The sequence below is a fragment of the Cupressus sempervirens genome, chromosome 10 (assembly GCF_028749045.1).
Source record: "Cupressus sempervirens isolate cs-2001-9-10 chromosome 10, ASM2874904v1, whole genome shotgun sequence".
Classification (NCBI taxonomy): Eukaryota; Viridiplantae; Streptophyta; class Pinopsida; order Cupressales; family Cupressaceae; genus Cupressus; species Cupressus sempervirens.
The window spans coordinates 966,887,857-966,911,958 of NC_143127.1; the positions used below are offsets into that span (position 1 = coordinate 966,887,857).

The window sequence follows — 24,102 nt, forward strand, 5'->3', positions numbered from 1 at the left end:
AAGCAAATTTATCTTCTTGTACTTAGTTAATGAATTTTGTTTGTTAATTTTCTAGGATATTTTGTAATTGTCATCTAGAGATGACTTTTTCTTTTTGGGGGGGATGCTGTCGTCGGTAAAACTGTGTATTAGCCGACGTGTCCCTTCGGGAAGGTTCTTTTTATGTAGCCGACGGGCCCTTCGATAATTGTCATGTAGTCGATGGACCCCTTCGGGAAGGTTGTTCAGAAAGTATTTATAGTAGGGAGTCCTTGTATGCAAAGGAGGATTATCAAAGTTATTATATCTGAGTCACATCATCTGTGCTCAAGGAGTACGCATGGATCTTGAAAATGTTCATGCTAGTATTGAGTGGCCTGCTCTAGTGAAACTGACATAGTTGAGAGGATTTTTGGGATTGTGTGGGTTCTACAGGACGTTTGTTAGTGGATATTCCAGGCATGCAACACCCTTGATGGACTTGATGAAAAGGGGGCTTTCTTATGGACTCATGAGGCATAGGAGTGTTTTGGTAAATTCAAAGAGTTGATGAAATTCTTGTCCAATGCTAGCATTACTAGATTTTAGCAAACCTTTTGAGCTGCATTGTGATGCATCCAATGAAGGTGTTGGAGTGGTGGTGCTTATGTAGTACAAGCACCCAATTGCTTATGAGAGTAGGAAGCTTAGGCGGGCTGAGAGGAGCTTCAACGTTTATGATAAGAAAATGTTGGCCATAATGCATGCTTTGGCCAAATTCAGGTAGTATTTAGTGGGTAGCAATTTCAGCATAAAAATTGACCACAATAGCCTAAAACATTTCCTCGGGCAGCGAGATCTTAATGACAGGAAACAAAAATAGGTAAGTAAATTATAGGCATATGACTTTGACATTACCTATTTCGAGGGGACAAAATGTAGTAGCACATGCCTTGTCACGAAGACCCCACTTGAGCTTGATGACACATAGATCAGAGGATTCGAGACATTTGATCTTTGTAGAGTATGCAAAGGATACATGGACATTAGGATTCATAGATGGATCGGTCCAGAATAGTGATTTCACTCTTGTAATTGAGCTTATCATTTACAAAGGGTGCATTTATTTGGCGCCAAGGTCAAAGGTGAGGAGGATGGTGTTGAGAGTTTATTATGACTCACCTATGGCAGGACATCTAAGTTTTTACAAAACCTACCGATAGATTCGTGAGCAGTTTTCTTGGAAAGGGCTCAAAGTTGAGGTATTGCACTATGTTAGAGAGTGCCCTAATTGTTAGCAGAATAAACAAGAGTACTCTTACACAGCCGGCTTACTTCACCCACTTCCAATTCCTGACAGGAAGTGGTAGTGTTTGTCCATGAACTTCATCACATGACTGTTGAGGGCCCAGGGTAGAGACTGTATATATGTTGTTGTTGATTGACTTATGAAATTTACCCACTTCTTCTTGATCACTACTACATATAGTGCTACGCAAGTGGCAGATTTATTTTTCAAAGAGATATTCAGATTAGATGGCTTACCTTGGAGCATCGTCAGCGATAGGGATAACAGGTTTATGAGTCACTTCTGGCACAAGTTGTTTAGATTGTGCAGGATAGAGCTCACTTCGAGTAATATCTACCACCCCCAGACAGATAGTCGAACAGAGCTTGTGAACAAATGGGTGGAAGGATACTTCAGGAATTGCATAGCAAGGCAGTAGAAGGATTGGGTTAAGTGGATATATCTATGTGAGTATTGTTATTAATTCCACTTATCACATGTCTATCTAGATGTCACCATTCATGGCATTATATGGATATGAGGCACACAGTTTCATGGATTTTTTGCTATCAGATAATAGAATGCCTAGTGCTAGAGACTTATTACAAGAGAGCCAGGATATTGTAAAGGCTCTTAAGGAGAATATCACTAAGGTAAAAAATCAATAGAAGTAGGATGCTGATCAGAAGAGGACTGAGCGGGTTTTTGAGGTAGAGTGCATAATGCCCTTCATGTATCACGTCTCAAGAAGGCGTTAGACATCAAATTGTTCCTTTCGCAGTGCTTCTTCCCTTGGATGATAAGGGAAAGTTGGTGTAAGTACCTAAGACTATCATTGAGTTCAGGGAAAGGAATTTGAAGAGGCACACTATTAGAGAGTATTTAGTCAAATGGAAGGACATGCCAGCTGAGGATGCTACTTGGGAGAGTGAGGAGATTTTAAAGAATCCACAGTTGAGATTGCTTAAGGACAAGCAATTTCAGGTTGGGTGGATTGTGATGTCCCCTTCTAGCTAGATACTTTGATTTATCTGTGGTTTAGCCTATTATTGGACCCTCGTAGGCTAATGACGATGGTTAGAGGGTCTTTTGAGGATTGATTCATCTCCAACATTCAGGGATTTATAGATGTGGCTTTCATTCAATATCATTTGGACTCCATTTGCCATCTCACTATGTATAGTAAGTCAGGAGTAATAGATATGAACCATTTCTATTTTTAGAAAGTGTATTTGGTCACATGGGGAATTATGAGGAGAGATTCCTATTTCAAACAACATAGCAATCAGACAAGTATTTCAAGAGATACTAAAGTTTAAGTGACTTAAGTGATTTATTTAAATATTTTAATGTTATTATAAAGTTATAAAGTAACTTTATAATAATAAAGTCACTTAAATATTATAAGTGCGAATATATCTTTTATCCTACATTGGCAAGTAAAGTGACTAAGCTCTCATAAGAAAAGAATAAAAAGGAACTTAAGAACTCATTCTCATTATGGGGGGAGAATTAATATGGCATTTTTGGAGAATTAATATTGCATTGATAGGGCATTTTTGGAGGACCCTTTGGAAGATGCTAGTAACCAACTTGTCCTTTTCTTCAGCTTAGCATCCTTAGTCTGATGGGCAATCTGAGGTAGTGAACAGATCTTTGGGTAACCTATTAAGGTGCTTGACCAAATAGCATGGTTAGTCATGGGATCATATCATAGGGCAGGCAGAGTATGCTTATAATGACTCGATTCATTTTCACAGAAGCATTGGCAAGAGCCCATTTGAAATTGTAAATGGGACTCACACTAGGAGAATTCTGGAATTAAGGATCTTAGTCTACATGACAAGACAATCACTTGTAGAACACATTAAAGAGCTGCATGATCTCAAGTTAGGAAGATATTGCAAAACCAAGTGGAAAAGTACAAGACCAAGATAGACAAAACAAGGAGGGACTTGCAGTTCAAAGTGGAGGATTTGGTACTTTCTTATCTCAGGAAAGAGAGACTACCAAAGGGACATCCAACCAAGTTGCTGATGGTTGCTGATGAAGAAGATAGGACCTCTGAAAATCCTACACAAGTTTTGCAACAATGCCTATGAAGTGAAACTTGCCCTTGACTTAGGGATATCACCTATTTTCAATGTATGTGACTTATTTCCCTACAAAGGTACTCATGCTAGTACTGATCAACACACTCTTACAAACTGGGAAGGGGCAGATTGGGTTCAAGACTTGCCAACTCCCCAACCTTTGCAAGTAGACAACATTATGGTTTCTAAAGTGATCAAGAAGACTAGGAAGCGCACCCACAAGACCTATTTGGTGAAATGGAAGGGATGACCTGATGTTGAGGCTACCTGGATGATTGAAGCTGATATACTGAAGCATGGGGTCACCATTGAAAACCTCCGAACTCAAGAGACTTGAGTTCTTTGTCCCAAGGGAGTATGGTGCAGGGCACCTCACTAATTTTGGTTTTTGGAGTTGTTAGAGGTTAGTTATGTGTGTGTGTGCACTTAATAAGCTCTAGGAGTCCTTGGAGTGCAAGTAACCCAAATGTAAGAGCCAAGTTGCTTACTGGGTCCTAGGTTGCTCAAAAGTTGCTCATTGAGCCAAAAGTTGCTCAATAGGTCAAATATGATTAGGGATGGGTAACTAAGGTCTTTGTTTTCCTAAATAGGTTCTAGGTATCTTATCTAGGGTCCTAGAATGGTCCTAGGTGGACCCACTTGATCAAAAGTTCTAAGGAGAAAAAATTGCTCGAAAGTTGCAAAGTTGCTCAAAAGTTGCTTGAGCAACTTTTGCAATTTTTGCAAAAAATGGTAAATGACAGTTTTGGAGATTGTAACTACCCATGCTCGGGTATATGAGCATGGAAGATCATATTTTGAAAGGTTGGAAGGTTTACCATCAAATTATGCATGTGTGGGACTATTGTACGAACAATTTCCTGAGTTTTTCTTTGCTTAATAATGTAGTACGGCTGTGTATGGATTGGCATAGGAGATCGGGCTTATTATTTTTGTAGTTTAGCTTTTCCGTGTTCTATTGCATACTCAAACTTGGATTGAAGTTATTGTAATGTCCCTGGTTCCTGCATTTAGGAAATAGGAACATTATTCTCAAAACCTTAATAATATTCATCATTTCCCAGAGTTGCTATATATTTTCCATTATATTTTCTGATGCCCTTCCCTTTTAAAATTGAATCTCCTTATATACCAAGTCCATATTATGCTTAAAAGACATGACCAATCATGAGCAAAATATATAACATTAGTTTAATGATAATTCAACTATAATTATATTTATGTTTAGATTATATTTATAATTATTAATATTTATAATCATATTTTACCTTTGATTAATAAGGTTTAACATTATCTTATATCACCTTTTTAATTTTATTATAATCATCTTTTATTAAGATATTCCTTCTTGTTATATTATAATATATTTAATAATAATAATATTATAATATTATTATCATATTATGTTTTCTTGTTAATTATTCCTTCTTATTACTATCATATTATAATATTATGATCAACATAATTATTATAATATTATGTTCTCTTTTAAGATTATAAAATTAATTATTTCTTTAACTCATTATATTATTGAATTTTATTAGAAAAATAGGGTACATGACAGTCCACCCTTCCCAAAATTGCTTTTCCTCAAGCAATTCACTATTCTCTACTTGCGATTTGATCGATGCAACCTGAAACAGTAATTTCACTTTGATTAGAACGATAATATTACCAACAACTTACTAGAATAAATTTTGTAACTATAAAGATGTCAGAGGTATAAGAAAATAAAAAATTGAATATTAAATTAAAATACTCGAAACAATTCAATGGCACTTATTTGGATGTGTCACAACATATTTGTACTCCCAATTGTATATTAACTTGATCCATGATGAGTGCTGATAATCCTTAGGAGAGACTTTATCTCGTCCTAAGTCCTTGTGGATATTCCTTTAGAATTATCCCTCTTTATAATCCTTAAGGAGAGACTTTATCTCTTCCTAAGTCCTTATGGATATCCCTTTAGGAGTATCCGTCTCTATTTAATCCTTAGGAGAGATTTTATCTCGTCCTAGGCCTCTATGAGTATCCCTTTAGGATGTACTCATCTCTATGATCCGTGTGAGAGACTTTATCCCATCCCAGGCCTATATGGATGTTCCTTTAGGACTATCCCTCTTTATTTAATCCTTAGGAGAGACTTTATCTCACCCTAAGGCCTCTAGGGATCTCTGATTAATCACTTGGTAATGATCCCTCCTTTACCAAGGCCCTCTGACATATGCATATGTTTAATCCTTACAATATATATTGTCTCCTGCAGTTTCTCTCTAAAGAATCCAGATATTTCATAAGTTCTTGTTCAAACTCTCAATGGATATTTGACCTTGATTTTCTCTCTAAAGAAACCAAGCATTCGAATATTGCCACAATATAAGGTGCCTCTATTTCATTTGTCCTAGTTGGTTGGTATGTTAAGTCTCTGCAATATACTCGTCTTCCCCTAGGTCAGCTTCTATTCTTGCAAACATTTGTATTTCTATTCTTTATTCACATCACATTCTCCTAAAAGATTTTGAACTATATATATATATATATCATTCTTTTTCCCTCCTCTCACACTCCTCTTATCACTGACTTATTTTCTTCTTACTATTTGTTCTCCACAAAGCTTCTTTACATTTATACAATATGCTTTTTTTACTTCCCGCACCTTCATACCCTCTTTGATAAATATATATATAAATCAGATTAAAAACTGATTATACATTTCCTTGTTTTGCTCTGCACTTACTCTATATTCCGTCTCATATATTCTTCTTCACATCACCACTCTTTTCAAATGAAACATCCCTTATTTATATTGGATAGTATAAAAGAACGTAACCTTTCAAGATATAGAGTTGTGCCCCTTTTTTAAGCAATACTTTATCCTTTACTTAAACGCACCTCTTGACTTCTTAACAAATAAACTATAATCTCTTACTTTATTATTTTATGGTTTTACTCGAATCTTTATACTTATTGAATATATAACATTTTAATCCATTATATATTGCTGAAGATGCAAATATTATAACATCATTGTGGTTTCTGTAACTCTATCATTCTCTTAAATAATTCTGGGTCTTTAGTGATTTAAATCAGTCATTGTATATTATATATTTTGCAAATATTGAATCTCCTGATGGCATTATTTCGTCTCATAAACATTGCTTCTAGTGACAGCATCTCTGCATGGCTGTTGAAATTGATTTTTATTTGTTCGCACAATGATATTCTTGTATTGCTAGTGATGTGGCACTTGAGCTATTTTGGTTTAACCATAGATTCTTCATCGATAGTCCAAGTCTCTTTCCTTGCTATTCATTGGTAGAATACCATCACATCATTATAGTTTACTATTCCATTATTATTTCTTTGAACGCTGTCATAGAATTGTTCCTCCATATTTTTGATGATGTTTTTCTGTACACTTATCGCTGCTAGGTCTAGAACGCTGCATATTATTTTGGACCACATGGCAAGCAACTAATCTATTCCTTCATTATCAGCATCCTTTAATGAGCTAATAATTCAGTTGCCATCTTTTCCAATTTCCACTAACTCAGTAATTTGTTAATGGTCTTTACTCTGACATATCTCCTACAATTTTTGACGACTTGTTCTTATTGTGTGGCTCTGTATTTTTCTTCATATGTATAAGGAATGTACGTGTTCGATATATATATGTTTGATAGCTTGTCATCTTCCCATTCTCTGACTTCAATCACTGCGTTGGCATATTCTATTTTTGTCCACACTTCAGTGTAATAGTCTTTCTTTGATATGCGTAGGCTTTTCAGTAAACTCTAGTGGCATTTAATCTTCCTGCAGCATATGAAATATAATTCCTTCGTTAATCTTCAGATATTGCAGCTGTATTTAAAAATATGTTTCTTATAAAAGTTCGGCTTTATTTCTTGAGTCCTTATCATGGTGGCTCTTCTAGATCAAGTCTGTGATCACGAACTTCTCTACTTTCCACCAACCAGGTTTCCTACCTTCCCGCAACCAAATTGTTTATGTTAGGATTGCAAATAATTTTGTAATTCATGAAACCTCTAACTAGACTGAACAGGATGATAGGGTCAATACTCTGATACCACTGTAATGTCCTTAGTTCCTCCATTTAGGAAATAGGAACATTATTCTCAAAACCTTAATAATATTCATCATTTCTTAGAGTTGCTATATATTTTCCATTATATTTTCTGATGCCCTTCCCTTTTAAAATCGAATCTCCTTATATACCAAGTCCATATTATGCTTAAAAGACATGACCAATCATGAGTAATTAATAACATTAGTTTAATGATTATTCAACTATAATTATATTTATAATTTAGATTATATTTATAATTATTAATATTTATAATCATATTTTACCTTTGATTAATAAGGTTTAACATTATCTTATCTCACCTTTTTAATTTTATTATAATCATCTTTTATTAATATATTCCTTCTTGTTATATTATAGTATGATTATAATATATTTAATAATAATAGTATAATATTCTTATCATATTATGTTTTCTTGTTAATTATTCCTTCTTATTACTATCATATTATAATATTATGATCAACATAATTATTATAATATTATGTTCTCTTTTAAGATTATAAAATTAATTATTTCTTTAACTCATTATATTATTGAATTTTATTAGAAAAATAGGGTACATGACAGTTATCAGGTTTGCAAGTTGTAGCATTTTCTTGCTAGGACTGAGAACTTCCTTCACAAGGTTGTTTTCACAATAATGGCTCTAACTTAATCATCCACGGTAGAAAATGCGTGAAACCTGCTGGGATGTTAGGTTAGACATTGTACATAGCATTTTTGTTTTGTTTTGCATTTTTAAGGTTGGTTTCCAAGCTATGGTTTGATGCCCTAGGCTGACTACTAGGAGTATGTGAGCCTAGACAGCTTGTGGAAGTTGTTACAGAGTACGCCCATGATCAAGTTGGGTCTAACAAATGGTGTTCATAGAAGCCCTTGTATGCTACCTCGAATGTGCAAGTGGAATGGAAGGTTGATTTACAGTTTGGAAGAAGTTAGAAGCTTTTTAGTGCTGACTGGTTTGGAGGCCTAAAAGTTAGGCTAGAAACTATGGCTTAAGGAAGAATAGGGTTGTGGGTGTTTTGAAGCTTTGGAAAATTTGGAATCTTGGGGTGCTATGGGATAGCTTCAGATTCCTAAGTTGGTTCATGGGTTGTTTGGAAGAATTTGAAGTATGGGTGCAAAACAACGTTACTAGACCTAGAAGCCAATAGGCCTAATTAGCCCTGTGTGAAGAAAGTGAGTTTTTTTGGTTTTTGTTGTGAGCAGAAGTATTGGATAAGGTCAGGAAGGTTATGGAGGGTACCTACAATATTAGTAGACTCCAAGGGAGTGAAGGAACAAGATCCTAAGCGAGGGTTAGGGTTCTAGGGGAGAGAAAGGCTAGTAGGACTAGTTACTAAAGTGGGAGATAAGTCTACACCAAACCAACTACACCTAGGAGACAAGTTGGGGGAAGAGTCTTGGAGGCTTGGATTGGTGGAAAGGACAAGAAACAAGAATCATTGGATGATTCAAGTTTAGAACCTTAATTAGGTGTTTATTTGTTGGAACCCTAGACCTTTTGCATCAGCTTGCCTTGTCGTTGATAGACTTGATGGTTTGGTTTTAGCTGCCTTATTTGACAACTCTACTAGATTCATGTGGTCTAGTTCTGTTACACTACCCCTTGTGTCAAATACATCTTTTTTGATGTTTTTTACTTTTCTCTAGCATCCTACTATGTTTTCCACAATGCTCCTAATGGGGATCCCTACTCTGATCTATATGACAACATTACCTAGTTCTCAATAGTTGGGGACATCCTTCTCGAGGACTTTAATAGTAGGATTCAAATGGCTCAGACTCATCTTCATAATTGGACAAAAAACCTCATTATGTAATAAGGATTTAGATCTTGCTTCTATAGGGCTTCATAGGCCTTTCGAGGATGCAATTGGTTCCTTCATTAAATATGGCCAGCATCTTCTTTAGCTCAATGAGTCTTAGAATTTGGTGGTCTTGAATGGGTTATCTTGCTTCTTGGGCTCCCAATTATTCACATGTAGACCTCATGGTGACGGAGCTAGTGTGGTGGATTACATTCTCTTCAGGCAGTCCTTGCTCCCTTTTGATTCACCACTTCTCTATTACCCCTGCCTTTGGTTGAGTATGCTCTCCTTTGCCTCTTCATCCCTTGTAGCACCTCCCCCCTAGTTGCTTCGGCCCTCCCTCCTTGTAGCTCATTTTTTTTATGAGGACAACCTTGACCTCTTTTGCCATCATCTCAAACATCTCCCCTTCGAATTTTTCTCCTTGGGGTGCGCAACCACCATGTTCTCTCATATGTCCACAATAATGTGGGAGGTTAGCTTTCTTTCCTTCCCCATTCTTCACTCCCTATCTCTCCCCACCCTAGCCTAAGCATGTTTCCCTATGAACAAATGGTACAATGATTTTGCATTGGACTTTGCGTTCCACTTTCAACTTTCATCATCCTTCTTTTGCCTCGATGAGACCTCCTTCCACTATCTCCTCTGCCACAAGGAACACTTCTTTATCTCCTAGTGTAGACACACTCTTTGAGCCTTCCTTCTCCCTCCATTTTGCCAAGTCCTTTTTACCCCCTTCCTTTTGAGCTTGACCACAATGCTCATGTCTCCCATACCTCTACACTCCATGAAATCCCCGGTCAACACCTTATCTACATCCCCACCCCGCTGCCACCTTTTCACCTCCTCCACCATCAATGAGGTTGTCGAAACCATGAACTATAGCAAATCGATAGAGGAGGGGTTCTGTTAAAGTTGTAGCTTTAGTCGGATGAATTCAATCTGAGATACATTGTTGTTATTGGTAAATCATCATTTTCTATATATACATATTCATGTAATAATAATAATAATAATATATATATATATATATATATATATATATATATATATATATAATGCATATACATATATTAATATATACATATATATATATATATATTATTATTATACTAACTATTATTATTGAATTAAATGATGATTAAACCTTGGAGACATGTCTTTTCATTCTCACATATTTATATGAGATCCAAATCTGCATTTGGAACATATCTTCAACAATGACAATATAATTACATATTTAGAAATGACCCATGGTACTCAACATGGTATCAGAGCTAGATTGCAAATGTAAGATAAAGAGCAAAAAAAGGCATAAAGAATAATGATAGTGTTTTAACATGGTATTAGAGAAGATCGGATTCTTTGAAGTAGTAACTCTAGATGCTACAAGCTATCTGCAATTTTTTATAGAGATAGTTCCGTACAAGATAGAAGATACAATAACAGCTTGGATTTTGCACATTGTAAATATACAATAACGATTGATCTATTTATCAAGCACTCGACATCAAGAATGAATAAGAGTTAGTTCTATCTAAAGAGTAATGGGGTGATTTGACACAGAACTCTGAAGAACTATAACCACTGTTTAGGATATATTTGGTAATGCTTACCACTTAAATCTGAAAGGCGATTGAAGATTTTCCTCCTTCAAGACATATTGATGTGCATAGTAGAAATAGTGAAGGTTCAAAATAATATTTCAAATTTACGTAGCAAATGATGAAGTCATGTTAGATTGAGTAGTCATAGATTTCTCTCAACATAAATGGATTCAATAAGATCCAATACATCCATAAATCTGTTCTAGAGGCAATGTATGACATTGACTTGGCTTATAATTATGCCAGAATGATCAAGCTTACTGTCCATGCTAGACAAATATAATAATGTTAATAGTGCTTGGCATTGGAGAAAGAAATTTACTGTTGGTGTGATCTATACAAAATTTTGCATCAAATCTCCTCACCTTATAAAAGGTTGTGATTGTTCATAAATATATGTGAAGACCGACTTATTAAAGGGCCAAAAGTAAATAAATTTGTCCAACACTTACTACAACAACAATATGGGACCGAGGAAGTATTAAAGAAAGTTTAGGAGTGGAAAAGCAATTATAAACCATAAAGAAGATGCATCGGTAAAAGAACCAATATCGACTGTCTACGCTAAGTATTGACATTAGATGCAGAGTTATACATAGAGTGACTTGTAGCCCTTTGCATTTCTCTATGTGCACGCAAGTGCGAAGATGACCACAGATGGGAAAAATACTTAAAGTGAAATGAACAGGGCAGACACATGAACACAAAGGGTGTAGAAGGGCATGAATAGTTTGTAAAATGTGTCTTCTGACATGCAATAATTGAAAGCTTTGCCCAAAATAAATATCCTAGAATAGTTGTAGAAACTTTCAAACAAATGATCCAATACATTAATACCATTTGTGCAAATTTGACTTAAATCCATTTCAATGGAAAATAAGACTTGAGCATTATAAATCAAACCATGCATCGATGAGCTAGGCATCGACTCATAATAATAAACACTACCACGAAAGTGCAATGTAATACCTGACACTATGAAAAGGTCCGTAAAGCTAAAAATGACGTGGAGACATCTTTCATGCCTTCGGCATAGTAAATAAACCATTTCCTGTGTCTACTGTCCACCACATGATACGTAATGACATCAATAGTCTACAAGGAGAATGATTCTCATTGAGATGTTAGATTGATAAACTTGGATCTAAGGAGAGGGGTTGAATGACATAGCAGAGATCGGATTGTGTATGTAAATGTTAGGGATAAGGTCAATCCCACAAGTCATGGTTAGGCAAAGTGAAGTCAAATCAGGGGTCATCCAAATTGGCATCACATTGAAGTTGGTAAAGTTCCATGTGGCATTATGTGTTAGCAAAGGATAACATGTATTGAGGATACTTGTAATATAGTTAATCACCTTGCTGTGATTATCCAACGTGGATCGATGATGAACTTGTTGACATTAATAAAAGGTATTAAGTTAAATATCACCAGCAAGGATAAAATAGTGATAAAGGAGCAGAAATGAAGGGGAGTATCGTCATTATTACCCCTATGACATAGGGTGTGTTATCGGTTACAACTTGTCAAATACATCGTGCACCCTATACTTGGTATGTGTCTATATAGTGGATTAGATATATATATATATATATTTTGTGAATGTATATTAGAAAGATAACCAAAGACATTTGCATACAACTTACATTCAAAAGGAAGAATCAACTATTATAAATGTTGGTATATAAGATGTGACTTTCCATTTGCCAAGCATGATCCTACAACGTACCACCAATGGAAATCATTCATGGTTCGTACAAATCAGCCACTACATGTTTGCCCCTTCCACCTATATATTGTCTTAGTGACATCGATGGAGGTGAATGAGTGGATTATAGAAGATGGGAAACATAGAGGATCGATAAAGTTTAGGGAGACATCCCTACATATATGAAGAGTCAATTTGATTAAAGAGGAGGGAAGACAAATAATTTTAATTTTAAAAAAATGATTTTTTAAAAAAAAATTGGAAAGAGATGAAACATAATGAAATATGTTTTTGCTCAATGATATAAGAGTGGGAATTCTACATTATGGGAGGGAATATAATCAATATTCCATTCCCATTGTTTGACAAATGCTTATATGGAGGCATTTTCTAACTTGAAGGATTTGGACCTTCATTAAAGCAACTTTTATAAACGATGCACATAAGTCTTCATTAACTTTGAGTATTACATTTATTTGCTCACTGCATTCTTTCTATTATTTGTATTTATGAGTTATTTAACTTGATCTTTTCTTTTATGTCTAAGGATGTTCTTGCATGAAAAGAAGGTTGGTACTTTATACATGCCACCAGATAGTGTGTAGACTCAATCTAATGATAGTAGCTCCAAAGACCCTAATGATCAAGATGGATAAAATGAGGCTCTTGAAGCAAACATCTTTGATGATCGAGATTATGAGATTCTTTTACATTAAGTGGCAGTATGACACTTCTTCTAAAGCAACGAAGGAGCTTAGGAGATTGATACTTAGAGGGAGTCTAAAAATACATGTATGTGACTACATGATTTTGATGGGCCTACACCACCCCTATATATATCATGAGGAAATAACGACTTATCATTGAAGGTTGAAAGATTAATATCAGATTTAGGGAGAGTCCGAGAGGCATCGTTGGGTGATGAGAGTCGCAAAGGGAGTAACTACAGGACTTGACTTCCTAGGATCATTGTTCAAAGGGAGAAATTTGAGATGCAATCCTTTGTGGATGATATCTTCTCTATAAGGAGAAGTTTTAAGTGAAATTCTTTGTAATGTGCTCTCCTCTATGAGAGAGAAGCCTGAGGTGAAAACTTTTGTTCCACCCTCGAGTAGCTACTATGGTGGGTCCACCTTCTAACTTGGTTCATGGTGGATATCATGTGAGGTACTACATGATGTTGTTGTGATTATGTCATGAAAGGTGATGATCTTATTAATAGCTGGACCTATTATCATAATAGACTACATTAAGTTGTCCTAGAGTGTTGGAAGTTATGTTAATGAACAAAAGTTAACTATTGTAAGGTGACAATCTTATCAATAGTTGACCTATCTTGTAACACCAAAATGTGTTGGAGCAAGTGTTATCTTGGTTCTTCGGGCTGAATTTTGCCGAACACTTTGATAACCAACTTATCATGGTTCTTTGGGCTGGATTTTGCTAGACACCTTGATAATCAACTCATCATGGTTCTTCAGGCCAGATTTTGCCGAACACTATGAAAATCAATTTTGTTATGGTTTTTTGGGCCGGATCTTGCTAGACACTATAACTTAAATCTATCATAGAACACACTTAAGATGGTATTCAAATCTTGTATTCCAATTGCTGAAATTCTCTCATTGCTAAAGAGGGAGTGTTGAGGAATTTAGCCTCATAGTGGATTAGGGCAAATTCGAAATGTAATATATGCTAATATATATTTTTTTGTTGATGGATTTATGTTGATATCCTTATATATGTCATTCTAGCAATATCATACTGAGACAATATCTCTTCATATACTTGAGAGCACAAGGTGTTCTACGAATCCTCCCTAGCTAAGAGGGAGTGTTAAAGTTGCAGCTTCAGTTAGATAAATTCGATCTAAGATACATTGTTGTTATTGGTAAATTATCATTTTCTATAAATACGTATTCATGTAATAATAATATATATTATTATATATATTATAGTATATAATATATATATATATATATATATATATATTATTATACTAATTATTATTATGGACTTAAATGATGATTAACCCTTGGAGACATGTCTCATATTTATATGAGATCCAAATCTACATTTGGAACATATCTATAACAATGGAAATATAATTACATTTGCAGAAACAATCCATGTTACTCAACAAGTTCCAGACTGAGTGCTTCAAAGTTTCAAACACGACATCACCATTTTGGGCCCCTTCTTGTCCGATCTCTTCAATCGTGTTGTTTACACGGGGTTGCCACCTTTGTCTCACCATACTTTTCATTTGATCCACAAGGTGTCTTACTTTAGATCCCAACAATTATAGGACCATCATTGTTGAGCACACCTTCAAACTGTACACCACAGTTCATCACATTCTCCTTTTCAGGGAGTTGGTTCAACCTCGCATCTATGCCAAGGAGAAGGCTAGTTTTAGACTAGATCATCAGACTATGGATCACGTCTTGACTTTGCGGGGAATTATTAAAGAGGCATGTCATTGCCTCTTGAAGGTTTATTGTTGCTTCGTTGACTTTCAAAAAGCTTTTGATTCTATCTCGAGAATGTCCTTGTTTCAAAGGCTTTGAGACATTGGTATTTCTGAGACTCTTCCATGTGCTATCATGAGACTATATGAGGTTGTTTTGGGTAGTCTTAAGACCCCCTTTGGGTTCTTATACTTCATCAAGAGCTCTATTCGGGTTAAGCACAGTTGTCCTGTATCGCTTACATTGTTCAGACCATACTCTTGCGGCTGATGGTTACCTTCTCTACCAAGTCTTGATTTCTATTCTTCTCTTTGCAAATGATGATGTTCTTCTGGCTTGTTCTCGGGGAGGCTTGCTAAGACAACTAGATGGTCTTTCTTCCTTTTGTGATCTGAGGCACCTAATAGACAATTTGTAGAAGACCAAGGTGATGGTTTCCAATGCTCTTAAGATGTCCCACTTCCTTTTCATTTACATAGGTGTATAGGTAGAGATTTCTTCCTCACTCTTGTCTTGGGGTTAACTTGTCGAGGACTTTCTTCAGCATGAGATTTTTCCTTCATCCATAGGTTAATCAGGGGTATGGCTTCTTGGCTCTCCTTGAACGACAATTTTTTCGACACCACTTTTAGAAAACCTTTTCCTTGATGATACTTTTGGATACTCTTATCAGACCCTCTTTTCTCTATGGTTTGATGGTATGGGGCCCTCTTCTAAATAATGGTTGGGCTTCAGTTTAGCTGGTTCAGATTCTCCTTTGGTGCATCATTCAGTGCAAGAAGTCCATCCCACACCACATTATTCTCGTAGAGTTTGGTGCTTGCCCCTTTAGGATTGAAGCCATAGTTGATATGATTTTGTTTCTTCAACACATTTGGGGCTTTTCTTATTTAGTTAAGGGATGTCACAAGTACCCCTTCCTTGCATATTGCTCATTGGAGCCCATTGCTACTTCTGTTTCCTTTGATTGGGCTAGTGTTTGGTTCATAGAGAGTTTGACCCTCCTTGGGTCTATTTGAGATGGATCATTTGCCCCCTTTCAATACTTTCTTGATGTCCCCCCTCATCTTCTTCCTCCCCAGTAGGTGCTCCATGGATGCATTAGAGATGATATCTGCTAGTAGTTTATCCAAACCTTCTGGGCCAACTCCCATGGGTGTCTTTGGCCTAAGATGCCTTTCTATGCACATAGCTTTTTGGAGTTGAATGATGAATTTATTGTCCACCCTTCCTACTAATCCCACCACTAGTCTCATTCTCTAAGGACTCCTCTTAGCTCCTTCATAATGGATTCTCACCGGCTTTGTTTTGAAGTAGATCATGAGCCTAACAAATAGGATATGATTTTTTAGCTTTACAATATCGGGGAGGTTGATTTTAAGGTGCATTTTATCTTTCGCTACCCTTTATATTATGAAATTAGAGGGACCTTCTATCGTCTCTTCAGGGAGGCACAATGGTTCTCCACCTTCTTCAAGTACATAGATCAACGGTTCCTTGCTCTTTATCTTTAGGAAGCCATCAGTCTCAAGGATTGCATACTCCAACGGTGACATCCCTTGATGCCTCAGTCTTGTTAGCTCACCACCTCCTTCATTAGGCTTCTTTTGGCAAGCTGCACCAAGCATCAACTTGTCCCCGCCCCTTGTTCTAGGTGCATGAAGCCTAGGAGAGGCTCTTACCAATAGAATTCTTTATTTTCCAGGATTATTCAAAGATGGCTTAGAGCTCCATCTAGACCTATGGTTTATCCATTAGTGTTGAAGTTCTTCACCATTGCTCAGGATTCTCAGGTGGGCTCTGAGAGTTACCCCCAACACCCCTTGTTTTGTCTCTATTTTTGTTGCTTCCTTTATATATGGTTTACTATCCTTGTTGTGAGATGGGCCCCTTTGTTTCTCTTGGTTGTGTCTTTGACCTTTTGTAGTCTTTTGTTGGACATAAATAAAATAATCTTACAATCTCTTACCTTATGACCCAAGTAATTGCATTAATAATAATAACCATAAAAAGAATATTGCAAATCGATTGTGTGCTTTCTTGGAGGAAAGAGCTTTTTGAACTTGTCCTTATTATCCTTTGGAGGAGTGTGTCTTTTTGCTACCTTTATTTCTGATATTACATTTTAAAGCATTTGCATGGAGTTTTGGCTTTTGTCCATTTCCCTTCTTTGAGACTTCTTCATGACAAATACCAATTTTGTTGCGAGATGTCCTTTGGGAATTCAGAATATTCCTTTAACACTCCTTACTCTTCTCATTCTTTGGGTTCTATTCAATTGAACACTTATTTTTCCCAATTCTTTCTTCAAGGAAACAATTTCAAGTTTTTCACAATTTTCTTGTTTTAGTTTTACTTGATTTCTTGCTTCTTTTTTGCTTCTTCAAGTTGTACTTTTAAGTCAAAAATGATTTTTTCTAACTCCTCAAGGCCTTGCAATAATTTTCTTTGGAATCATCATCATCTCTTTTAGACTAAGTTGCTAGTTCGGATTTCGGTACGGATGTGGGTTCGAGATTCGGGTTTGAAATTCGTCTAAATTTTTTTGGGCTTGGGTTCGGATTCGTTTTGGGTTCATCCGTACAAAAACATATGTTTTTTAAAAATATGTACATGTGTGTATATATATGCAACAAAAAATAAATCCATACTTGAATCTACTAATAGTAAAGGAACATAGCAAAATACACTACCAAATCTATGTTCAGTTCAATAGGGCATTAATTGCATCATTTAGCAGTACATACAACTTGATACACTTGCTTGGTCACATGCATAGAACAAATTTCCATATCATGGGGACAGTGAGAATGAAAGGAATTGTCAAAAGATAAGTGCAGTTATCTGATATTTTATTTTCTATTGGTTAGAGCATTTCTAACCAGGCTATATCAAAAGGCGATACAAATTTGAAGTCCCGGATTCAAACATATCATATCTTTTTAAAGACATTCCTCTATAATCATCATTTTAGATGTCACCTATTGTCAATTTGGATTTCCTTTATAAGCAAGTTTTCATTTTCATACACAAATGCATAAATGATGTATAAACATTTTTTCGGTCTTTTAAGTGGTCACAATAGGGTTGAGAGGTCAAAAAACACTTGAAAAAGTTTTAATAAATGCTCTGAGACCAAATTCAGCTCAGGTCTAGACAACAAATTCTTCAAAATTCACTGCAAATTCTGCCCAGGTTCCTCTGACAGAATTTGCAACAAATTCGGAGCTCTACAAGAGAATTTGGAGAGAATTTGACAAGGACCATGCAGTCGGTGAATAATTGTAATGAGCCGATGGGTAGGATAGTATGTATTATTTGTTATGTAGCCGACTTGTGCCTAATGGGTTCCTTCGGGAACCTTCCGAAAGGCTCTTCGGTGAAGTATTTATACCCCCTTTGGGAAGCATTGTAATCATCTTGTCATATCAGATATCAGCGAAGCATAATGTACTGTTTGGCATATGCGAATAATAATAATAAGTTTTGCTATTCATATCTATTGTCTGTGCATTGATTTCTTTACCCAGTACAGTAAACATTTGGCGCGTACAAAGTTATCTGCTAAAAAAAAAAAAAAAGAGTGAAAAAAAAAGAAAAAATTAAAAAAAAAAAAAAGAAAAAGTGTGAGAATGCCACCATACAGTTTTTAGGGAAAAGCCACCGTACGGATTTTTAAAGCACAGTTGTACGGGTTTTTAAAGGCAGCTAGCATACGGATTTTGAAAGCCTACCCACCATACGGCTTGGGAAAGGAAAGGTTATGCACCGTATGGCTTCATATCATATAGGGTATGGATTCCAATAAGCTAGGCAAACGTACGGATTTTTAAAAGACATTATTTTTGGCAATTTATACCGTACGGATTTTTGGATGCTGGAGATTGGTGAACGGATTTTTCAAAGTTGATGTATGGTAGAGGCCACCGTACGGATTTTCCAAGCTTGGTCACCGTATGAATTTATAACTTGCTCACTGTATGGTGTTTGGAGGCTTTGATTTTTGTGGATATTATAAAGTCTAATACCAACTTGGCACACGGCTGTATAAATTTAAAGATTGTTAGCGTACAAACTCTAAGTAACTTTGGTGTGCAGGATTCAGGAGTCCAATAGGGGTACGGATTTTGAAAGCCATTCTTACCATACAGGATTCACAATATCTCTTGGCGTACAATTTTTTTGCATATCTTGGCGTATGGACTTTAACACCGGCATACGGATTTGGGAAGGCCTGTAACTTGCAATTTCTATACAGATTTCTCAAGCAAAACTTGGTGTACAGATTTCATGGTTTGGGAGTGCGGCTTCTGCATGTTATTGCATAAGGAATTGGCGTACAAGGTTAAGGTTGTAACGTAACAGAGGGTGGTAGGAAGTTTTCCAAAAAAAAAAAAAAAGTTGACAAATTAGGAATGCTTAGAATGAGTAACGGATGATGCCACAGGGTAGAGGAAGTACCAATGGTTGCCAGAAAGAGTGTGGGATCAAAAGAAATCGTAGAAATAGTGTGTTCCATGCAATTTTGTGTGGGTTTCGGAGTGCTGCCCCAGGACCCCGCGGGAGCGTTGCCCCTCGACCTTGCCGAACCCCTAGTCATTGTGGATATTAGTCGTGGGAAGTCTGACCCATTGATGAGACCTGGAGCTGCTACAGGCATGAAGTGTCTGTGCACTAGAGGCACTTGGAGTAGGTGTTGGATGTGAAGCTGTCTTGGTGGATGCATGGAGAGCTTGGGAGGAGTTGATCATCTAGTTGAAGGCAGTGCAGCGACACTTGGCTCAATGGACCCAGAGTTGGAAGCAAAGAAAGCAACACAGGTGGCTATCAAGGTCAGCTTGACTAAGGAGACAATATTGTGGCTACAGATGCAATGTGGGTTGGAGACCAGTTTGGTGCAGGCACAGAACGAATGTGAAAGTGATTTGGTAGATCTATCTTGTTGTAGCTAGTTGTTTGAGTTTTGTTCTGTAGTCGTCAGGAGACGACTTTTCTTTTTGGGGGGGATGATGTAGTCGGTGAATAATTGTAATGAGCTGATGCGTAGGATAGTATGTATTATTTGTTATGTAGCCGACTTGTGCCCGACGGGTTCCTTCGAGAACCTTCCGAAAGGCCCTTCGGTGAAGTATTTATACCCCCTTCGGGAAGCATTGTAATCATCTTGTCATATCAGATATCAGCGAAGCATAATGTACTGTTTGGCATATGCGAATAATAATAATAAGTTCTGCTATTCATATCTATTGTCTGTGCGTTGATTTCTTTACCCAGTACGGTAAATAGACCAGACTTTGTACAGAATTGAACCAAACTTTAAAGGTTGCTAGAGAGAATCTGGTAACATAGCTTTTAGATTGTTAGATTTGCAATTTTAGTTTTATGTTCTTTTTCTTGATCTTTTTGGCTTCACTAATAGTATTGATGAGTTCTCTTTCCAAATCATTTATGATATCCATTTTGTCAAATTCTCCTCTTCAAATTCCATCTCTTCTTTTTCTTCATTTTTTGAGGTATTACAGTGTTGTAAAATTGTGCCTTGTGTAATTTACCATTATATGATGCTAACATTAACTGATAAATAAAACTACATTTAAGCTTCCATGTCTCTCCATCTCCCTTGTCCTTTTTTCCCTAGATTCTTAACCGCACAGCCTAGTCAACATAGGATGCATGCACACTGTGGAGATGTCTGTATGACACACACTCATATTGGTGAATTTGCAGATGTGCAGTGAGCCATTGGGACATTACAACTGCCACCCCAGTAACGGAACATCTCTTACTGTTGCCTACTGACATTGAGAATCATCCTACCAGCTTAAAACTCCATCTTTTTGCTCCATTTAACCTTCTCTTGGCATTTTGACAATCTCACTTAGCACTTTTGCTCTCTTCTACAACATTTCCACACTCCCTCAAGCTCATGTTTGTATCTTGAGACAACTCTTTTGTAGTGTTTTAGTTGTCACAATGCACCAACTTCATCACCTTGCCTTCACTTTTTGAACATTGGCTTCCCAACTTTGAAGGGGAGTCCCTTGTCACACCTCATTGCATTGTTTTCAATATATTATGTTATCTTTGATCATTTTCTTTATTATTTTTAGTTTCTATTACTTATCTATCATCTTTTCTATTATTTATCGCATACTATCTATCTAGCTGCTATGGAGGTGGAAACACAGAAGTTGGGGACTGGACGGAGGCAAGTCTCCGAACGGCAGCAACATATTTATATTATTTCTTCTACAGGTGTAGGTTTCTTGGAGAAGGAGAAAGAGGAGGAAGGAGCTCTTATGATTCTTCAATATCCTTCTCTATGAGTATTTTCTTTTGTTCTCTCTCTTATTTTCATTATTTTGATATACTAATCACATTTCTTTCTTTTTTGTTATTAAGCTAGTTATTTTCTGTTAAATTAGGTGCTGTTTCGGTTTTCTGGTCATATGTGCATTGTCCTTTCAAGAAGAAAGCACCAATGGATGTCCATGCACACTGCATGGATGTCCTCCTGCATTGGCGCTGTTGTCTCAAACTTGTGTTGGTGTCTAGGGCAATGAGCCAATGGAGCTTGGCAGTTGATCCCAACAGTTAGCTCTTTCTGTCCTGATAGTTAAAAAAATTTTGTTTGCTAGACTTGTTTAGTTAAATTCAATTCTAGCATTTAGTGTAGTATATCATTTAAACTTAAAAAAGTACACCTCTATCAATCCATTTGTCTTGATCACCCTAACTTACCATATCACTAGTAGGAATAAGGTGGCACAAGGGTCAATTTATTCCTTGGGATTTAGTCAACCCCAAGAATAGCGAATTCCCTTCACAAGTATCATATTTTGACTCTATTGCCAGGCATTATGATTCCTCTTTATCATGGACGAAGATACTCTGTTTAGTAGAACTACTTTCCTCGGAATATAGGCTCTTCTAATGTCCGTGAAAATTCTTCTTCTAATTTTTATCATGCTTATGGCTCTTTTAGTATTGGTAATATTTTCTATCTTTCTTCATGCTATAATCATTTTCATCCTCACTACTTTGCATATGGATATTTGGAAACTTTAATATGCTCTTTAAATCTGTTTAAATACGCTTCATAAATTTGCATTGTTGGCATGTGGTGATTGATATTGTTGTTGGGCTTAAACTTTTGGTGACCTCATCAGCTGCGATTTTCCTCCAGATCAATTAGTGAGGATCTAGGAGTGAAGCCCATGATAGGGTCTAGGGGCAACACCTCTAGTGCAGCCTTAGGAATAGCACCTCATAAGAAAATATTACCTATTATTTAATTAATTAAGTTGGTTGTTGTTTTTGTATGTACACTAACTTTTGCAGATCACAAAATAAGTCTTGATAGATAAGTGGTTGTAGAATGTGAAATATCATTTGATTGCACTTTGCTTTTCGTTGGATATTAAAAAGAAAGGTGATGATGATTTCTTTCTGGATTAGTGCACATTGGATGAAATTTGTGCCATACAACACACACCAACATGTCCCATTCTTGAATCCTTCTCATTCAATGTAATATGATGCAAGCATGAACAATGAGTGGCAGTCCCCAAACCCATCATCAGTAACAGTTAGTAGCTTCAGTACAAGTTAGTATAATTAGATAATAAAAGGCAGGAAACTGTGAAGTTTTATAAATAAGATGGTTTCCTAGAATACAGATCACTAGTAATGATTATAGATAAGACGATCAACAACATCAAGAAGTAATGAGAAGATCAACTTGTAACTTCAGTAATCATGAAGCAGTAGATCACCATTGGTCAAATATCCATAAAGAGATTGACTTGATCGATGGTCAGCCGACTGGGAGATTTATATATTAACTAAGGCAAGAACTGAATATGGGTGAAAATTTCTGAGGATTTCCACATAAGAGTATCAATCTATGAAGAGAGATCAATCAAGACTAATATCATCGACCCAATGAAGAAAGTAATCAAAGGGATAGTTATCAATCATGATAAAGCTAATTGATTAATTAATCAAAGATCGACTGTGAGAAGAGGTGATCTTTGAAGGGGAGAAAACTCCTTTTGAACATCCTAGAGACACATTCATTTGCTAAAGAAGATAGTTATATTGGAGGAGATCAATCACTTGGGTATCAAAGAATACATTTTATCTTGTGTATCTATCCTCATTGGATCTGCTCTGTTTAGAGTGAATTGCTTAAAGGCATTATTGGTGGATGCATAAATAGCATAGATCAGAAACAACATCCAAGGGATTGCATAATTTAAAGATAACATATTAGAAACAACATCAATTCTGAGTGCAAGTATCAAACTGGTAATTAAAGACAACACCTATCACTTCTAGCAGTTATATCTACAAGTTGCATATAAGTATAAACTGTCTATGCTTCGATAGCAGTACTTGGATATCTGGATGGTGACTAGTCTTCTGCTAATCTATAGGCATTGAAGGCATAACTAGACACTCTGCTGTTTACTCTACCTGATCATGCCTAATCGACCATTTCATTTTGATGCAGAAGCATCAAGACATGCAAGGATCCCTAAAGAAGACAAAAGATAAATTAAAGGCAAGGATGAGTGTGAACCAATAAATTGGCATGTTTTGAAGCCAATCATGGCCTTAGGAGGCTTTAAGGATGTTAAAAGGGTAATAAATCCTAAAAGGCCTATTAAGGACCTTACGATCTTTAATGATGAAATAGGGGTAGAAAGGAAATATGCATTCAAATGAGTTCTGACAGTCTTAGGAAGGGCTAGGATTGGTTAAATTGGTCTTAAGTACCCAATAGACAAGTTTGAAAAGTTGAATAGTTGTTTTATTCAATAAATTGTAAGTTGGAGAATTCAAATGTTTGAATCCCAATAGTTAGCTCATATTTTGGAGGGAAAGTAGTTTTAAGCATACCTAATCATGGAAAACTGATCTGAATCAGTTGGGGTAGTTGTAGGGAAGGTTATTAAGTTTAGTTGGAGACATTGCACGGAAGCAGCACTGGGAATCATTCATTGTATGGACTGTACAAGGAAACTCAATGAAACTCCTATTACTAAATTTC

At 36.2% G+C, this 24,102-nt stretch overlaps 1 protein-coding gene and 1 long non-coding RNA gene across 2 annotated transcripts in view; one reads left to right on the top strand and one right to left on the bottom strand.

The window, feature by feature from the left end:
* LOC149537193 (uncharacterized) overlaps window positions 1-24,102 on the bottom strand; it is a 170,983-nt gene that overhangs the window by 144,665 nt on the left and 2,216 nt on the right. The gene's annotated exons all lie outside the window — the stretch shown is intronic.
* LOC149537194 (uncharacterized) overlaps window positions 1-24,102 on the top strand; it is a 218,253-nt gene that overhangs the window by 97,734 nt on the left and 96,417 nt on the right. The window lies entirely within an intron of this gene.